Genomic DNA, 7,245 nt, shown 5'->3' on the forward strand with positions numbered 1-7,245 from the left:
CTATTGTCTTCTCTTTTATGAGCTGATGAATTTATTATTATTATTATTATTATTATTATTAATCATCCTTATTGGTGGTGATGGTGATGGGCAGTCAGCTGGCCATATTAAGACATTAGGGCTCAGCAGCAGGTCATTTGAGATTCCAGTGGTTAGCACAATAGTGGACTCCAAGGAGAGCTCAGCGTATGGTCTGATGGTGAGCTCAGCGTATGGTCTGATGGTGAGCTCAGCGTATGGTCTGATGGTGAGCTCAGCGTATGGTCTGATGGTGAGCTCAGCGTATGGTCTGATGGTGAGCTCAGCGTATGGTCTGATGGTGAGCTCAGCGTATGGTCTGATGGTGAGCTCAGCGTATGGTCTGATGGTGAGCTCAGCTTATGGTCTGATGGTGAGCGCAGCATATGGTCTGATGGTGAGCTCAGCGTATGGACTGATGGAGGGCTCAGTAGAGGGTCCAGTGGTGAACTCAGTGGAGAATCCAGTGGTGGGCTCGTGGAGTGTCCAGTGGAGGGCTCGGTGGAGGGTCTGTTGGTGGGCTCAGTGGAGGGTCCACTAGTTGGCTTAGTGGAAGGTCCACTGGTGAGCTCAGTGTAGAGTCCAGTGGTTGGCTCAGTGGTGGGTCCATTGGTGGGCTGATTGAGAGTCCAGTGGTGAGCTCGGTGGAGTGTCAGGTAGTGGGCTCAGTGTGTTAGGATAGTCCATGAGGACATCAGGGGGCGTAGTCCATGAGGTCATCAGGGGGCGTAGTCCATGAGGTCATCAGGGGGTGTAGTCCATGAAGTCATCAGGGGGCGTAGTCCATGAGGTCATCAAGGTGGGTTGGTCCATAAGATCATCAAGGGGCGTTGTCCATGAGGTCATCAAGGTGGGTTAGTCCTTCTATAGAATGCAGCTTCCTCCCAGAACAGAGCATGGCGTGATGAAACAGGAAATGGCAGCCATCTTTTGATCTAAACAACCTTATGTAAGGTGAAATAATACACTTTGTGGGTCTTTTCTCTCAATCTCCTATGTCTTGAGGTTAATTAAGTATTTGATCCTATGGCTCTCCTCAACAAGTGGAGAATCTGATGGTGGGCTCAGTGGAGAATCTGACGGTGGGCTCAGTGGAGGGTCCAGTGGTGTGCTCAGTGGATGGCCGAGTGGTGGGCTCAGTGGAGGGTATGGTGGTGGGCTCAGTGGAGAGTACAGTAGTGGGCTTAGTGGAGGTTCAAGTGTGAACTCAGTGGTGAGCTCAGTGGAGGGTACAGTGGTGAACTCAGTGGAGCTCCTCAGTGGAGAGCTTAGTGAAGGATCCAGTGTTATGCTCATTGGTGGATTCTAAGGATGTTTTGAGGTGAGTTATGGGACAGGTTCAGTGGAGGGTCTTTAGAGCCCACCACATAGTAAAGTTCAATGATGGGCTTAGTGGAAGATTCATAAAAGGACCCACTGTTAGGACCAGTGGAGAGCCGGTCATGGGCCTAGAAGCGGTCTTAGTAGTGAGCTGAGTGATGTGTTAAATGAAAACCATGCTGGGATTAGGCTGTGCTGGAGGAAGACTTAGTGGTGGGGTTTAGTGCTTGGACTCACTGGAGAGTCCACTGCTTGGGTCAGAGAAGGTCTCCGTGGTGGTTTCAGTGGAGGGATAGTGGTGAAATGAGAGGAGGACCCAGTGGAGAGCTCAGTTTTTAGGGTCAAAAGAAGTCTGAGGGGTGAGCTCAGTTGTGAGGTCAATGGAGGTCGAGGCGGTGAGCTAGAAATGGACTGGAGCAGATTAATTTAGAGTTAAAAATGTCTGATACTCCATCATTCTGTTTCTGCAGACGGTAATAACAGTTCAGAAACATACGAACATGGATGTTATAAAATTCGCAACTATGATTTAGTGGTCATGATACTCAGTAACTGCATGACACATATTCTCTATAGTATCGGGAACATTCTGTCCTATGAGGTATAGAATTGTAACTCTCATTAGTTATATTATCAGAGACTTTGTATTAGTGATCAGATAAGGTGATAGCATCTCAGTCTCACTTTAGTGTAATGATGATTTAGGTCGATGGTCAATTCCACCTATAGGGCAAATAAGATAAGTGTTACTATGTTCTTTGCTGAAGGAAATCAATATGAGGTCGGTGACGGCTGAGCAAACATTTGGATAGCTTCCCTAACTCCAACATTGACATGACCATTCAACATAAGCAGATTCAAATAGCTGTAAATCCGCCCTGGTCGGCTCACATGGGAACTGTAACCCTCCTGGTATAAGAAATCCTTAATAAGTATTGGAATGAAATTTTGCAACAAAAAATGTCAATGCGTTGTTATGGAAATGTCATAAAATTTGTTCCAAAATTGTGCAACTGAAGTGCTGTAGCCCACATTTAAGGCTAGTTCTAAGCTTTCCAAACACAGGAGCGTTGCTGCAAGACTTGAGACCTTCTCTGCTACAACAGGCACAGAGTCACCTCTATGGACAGTAGCTTTGGCATGATATTTTAGCAAAATCTGGTGGCTGTAGGTCCCCACTGACCTCGGTCGCCTGATCTCTTAGTATCATGACAGTAAGTGATCCGCCTTGTCGGATACCAGGAATCCAGTGCCGATTAGAGATGAGCGAACCTGAACTGAAAAGTTTGAGGTTCGTACCGGATAGTTAGTGTCCGGAGCTAAACGCCGAACACGGACTTCTTCTGGAAGTACGTTGCAATATTGGGAGTTCCGGGGGAAGTCCGTTGCAGAGAGAGAGAATGTGTCACTAAGTTGTTGGGACTATGGGCGCTAACCAGGTCTCTAGAACTAGGGGCGCCCTGATCTATCCCTGTTCCCTGAATTACTCCTGAAGGTGGAAACGCCGGGTTCATGTGCCTTGCTATACTCCTGAATCAACCCTTCTCTGTCCTCCCACCCCACCCAGGGTAGTGGGAAGTTGAAATGTATAGGAACACAATAACCAGACTAACAAGGGAAGACGGACAGGGATAAATGAAAATACCAACCATACTAAATACACTCACCAAACAACACAGTGGGACACAAGGGAGTTAAAGGAAGGAGAAGCCAAATAGGAGAGGATGGGGATGTGCACACAGACAAAACTCCAAGCAACAATCTCTAGAACAAATCTCCAAAACGCCAACTCCAACCACAGATGACACCTCCACCTCCTAACCAGGCTGTAAGAACTAAAACTGGCAATCCCTAAGTGCCAGAGGCTAGAATATACAGCAGAGGGGAGTGGCCAACACTGAACAGCTGAGACAATCCAAGTAGCAAAGCTCCAGGAGCTTCAACTGAGCAGATTAATCCTTGCACTGCTAGCAAGGAAAAAACCTGCACTGTTTAATAAGATGGTTAAGTACTTCTAACCAGTGCAGGAGTTCCTAAAACCAGACACCACAGTCTTCTGGCCCCCCTCTGCCGTGGTATCCCTATGACAGAAAGAGAGTTTTTTTTTTTCATATCCAAAGTTTGGGTCTCCATTGTTTTCAATGGGTTACGGGTTCTGGCTCAAGTTCGGGTACAATTCTGGTACCCAAACCGTACTTTGGACTAAAGTTCGGGTTGGGTAGCAGAACCCGAAGTTCCATGGGTCCGCTCATCCCTAGTGCTGATATTACAATATGTGTCTCTATTTAATATGATGGGGCACTGCGCTGTACTCTGCTCAATCACAGCTGCAGAATATTTTCTCTAGTCCTCTTATATCTGATCTTTCTGATCAGTGCACGGAAATATCAGGAATCGTAATATAGTTAGTGCATCCTGTGTAGCTTCTTATAATGGAGGAGACGTTGTCGAAGCCTTGGGAGATACGCAATACTAGACCACAGCACCACACCATACCACAAGGGACGTTAGCATTAACACATTTCACTTAACCACTAGAAATTCTGACTTGTTAGTAGCAAAGACTACCAGGGATGTTAACATTAACACTCTTCCTTGAGCTACTAGAGATGCTATCTTTATTATCTTACTGCTCTAGACCACCAGGGATGTTCAAATTAACACACTTCCCTAGGTCAAGAGGAAGGTTGAGAATAACGCGTAGACTACCAGGAATCTAGACAAAGTCACACTTCTCTAGATCACCAGGGATGTTGATATTAACACACTTTCCTAGACCACCAGGGATTTTTACTTTAATCTCTTACTGCTCTAGACCACCAAAGATATTGACATCCAGACTTCTCTAGGCCACCAGGTGAGCGCACATTCATTTATTATACCCTGGGCTACCTGGGACATTGATAATGGCTTTATCACCCTAAGCAGGGTTTTGATTGGCAACTTCAATAAACTAGACCACCATCATCCCCTTGGCCACTCTAGACTGCCAGGATTCATAAGATATATGGCAATAAATACAATTTGCATAGTCACCCCTGGTATAAAAGGTGGTATTCCTGGCCCCCCCAGCATTGCTCTGATTCATGGGGTGGGATTCACACCCCTCATTGCCAGCTGTAATGACAGCCTGAAAGATGCTTTGATGACGACTAAATATTGAGCATCACAAGAGCTCGCATTAAGGAGAAGGATGGAAAATGTGCAGTTTTCCATCAGCAGTGATATTAACTTATGAGCTGTGACAACCGCACATGTCCACTGCACGGCGAGTAACCACAACAGCCCGCAACAACATGGGCACCAGCGGAAAAAAAACTCCCCAGCCTCTAAAAAACAGTCTACAGGCCGAGAAAGGACGAGTAAAGGGAAACAATGGGATAAATCGTACAAATTCCAACATTTTAAGGTTTAGAAATGTTGCCGAAGGAAATAAAACATTGATATGTAAATGAGTAATAATCCAAGGAATGAGAATTGTAGTGATATATTATGTATCATCTCTTATTAGACTGTGATGAACGTGCTGGTATAACCTGGGCATTTTATAGATTTGAATTCAAGAGGTCAAAATCATTAAGAAATAACTTGTTCCATAACTGAATCTCACAACTTTTGAAATTATGTAGAATAGTGTTATATATGTACAGCTGGTATAACCTGGGCATCTCCTGTATATAATTATATATGTACAGCTGGTATAACCTGGGTATCTCCTGTATATAATTATATATGTACAGCTGGTATAACCTGGGTATCTTCTGTATATAATTATATATGTACAGCTGGTATAACCTGGGTATCTTCTGTTTATAACTGCATATGCACAGCTGGTATAACCTGGGTATCTTCTGTATATAATTATATATGTACAGCTGGTATAACCTGGGCATCTCCTGTATATAATTATATATGTACAGCTGGTATAACCTGGGTATCTTCTGTATATAATTATATATGTACAGCTGGTATAACCTGGGTATCTTCTGTATATAACTGCATATGCACAGCTGGTATAACCTGGGTATCTTCTGTATATAATTATATATGTACAGCTGGTATAACCTGGGCATCTCCTGTATATAATGATATATGTACAGCTGGTATAACCTGGGTATCTCCTGTATATAATTATATATGTACAGCTGGTATAACCTGGGTATCTTCTGTTTATAATTATATATGTACAGCTGGTATAACCTGGGTATCTTCTGCATATAATTATATATGTACAGCTGGTATAACCTGGGTATCTTCTGTATATAATTATATATGTACAGCCGGTATAACCTGGGTATCTTCTGTATATAATTATATATGTACAGCTGGTATAACCTGGGTATCTTCTGCATATAATTATATATGTACAGCTGGTATAACCTGGGTATCTTCTGTATATAATTATATATGTACAGCTGGTATAACCTGGGTATCTTCTGCATATAATTATATATGTACAGCTGGTATAACCTGGGTATCTTCTGTTTATAATTATATATGTACAGCCGGTATAACCTGGGTATCTTCTGCATATAATTTTATATGTACAGCTGGTATAACCTGGGTATCTTCTGTATATAATTATATATGTACAGCTGGTATAACCTGGGTATCTTCTGCATATAATTTTATATGTACAGCTGGTATAACCTGGGTATCTTCTGTATATAATTATATATGTACAGCTGGTGTAACCTGGGTATCTTCTGTATATAATTTTATATATACAGCTGGTATAACCTGGGCATCTCCTGTATATAATTATATATGTACAGATGGTATAACATGGGCATCTTCTGTGTATAATTATATATGTACAGCTGGTATAACCTGGGCATATCCTGTATATAACTATATATGTACAGCTGGTATAACCTAGACATCTCCTGTATATAATTATATATGTACAGCTGGTATAACCTGGGCATCTCCTGTGTATAATTATATATGTACAGCTGGTATAACCTGGGCATATCCTGTATATAACTATATATGTACAGCTGGTATAACCTAGACATCTCCTGTATATAATTATATATGTACAGCTGGTATAACCTGGGCATCTCCTGTGTATAATTATATATGTACAGCTGGTATAACCTGGGCATCTCCTGTATATAATTATATATGTACAGCTGGTATAACCTGGGCATCTCCTGTATATAATTATATATGTACATCTGGTATAACCTGGGCATCTCCTGTATATAATTATATATGTACAGCTGGTATAACCTGGGCATCTCCTGTATATAATTATATATGTACAGCTGGTATAACCTGGGCATCTCCTGTATATAATTATATATGTACAGCTGGTATAACCTGGGCATCTCCTGTATATAATTATATATGTACAGCTGGTATAACCTCGGCATCTCCTGTGCATAATTATATATGTACAGCTGGTATAACCTGGGCATCTCCTGTATATAATTATACTAGATGGTGGGCCGATTCTAACGCATCGGGTATTCTAGCATATGTCTCCCCCCCCTCCCTTATAATGCCCCATGCAGGAAGTCACATCCCCCCTATATAATACCCCATGCATATAATACCCCATGCAGGATGTCACATCCCCCGTATATAATACCCCATGCAGGATGTCACATCCCCCCTATATAATACTCCATGCAGGATGTCACATCCCCCCTATACAATACCCCATGCAGGATGTCACATCCCCCTATATAATACCCAATGCAGGCTGTCACATCCCCCCTATTTAATACCCCATGCAGAATGTCACATCCCCCATATATAATACCCCATGCAGGATGTCACATCCCCACTATATAATGCCCCATGCAGGAAGTCATATCCCCCCATATATAATACCCCATGCAGGATGTCACATCCCTCTATAGTGCCCCATGCAGGATGTCACATCCCCCATATATAATA

This window comes from Phyllobates terribilis, unplaced genomic scaffold (assembly GCF_046119375.1).
Source record: "Phyllobates terribilis strain yellow unplaced genomic scaffold, ASM4611937v1 Scaffold_5__5_contigs__length_657084704, whole genome shotgun sequence".
Taxonomy (NCBI): Eukaryota; Metazoa; Chordata; class Amphibia; order Anura; family Dendrobatidae; genus Phyllobates; species Phyllobates terribilis.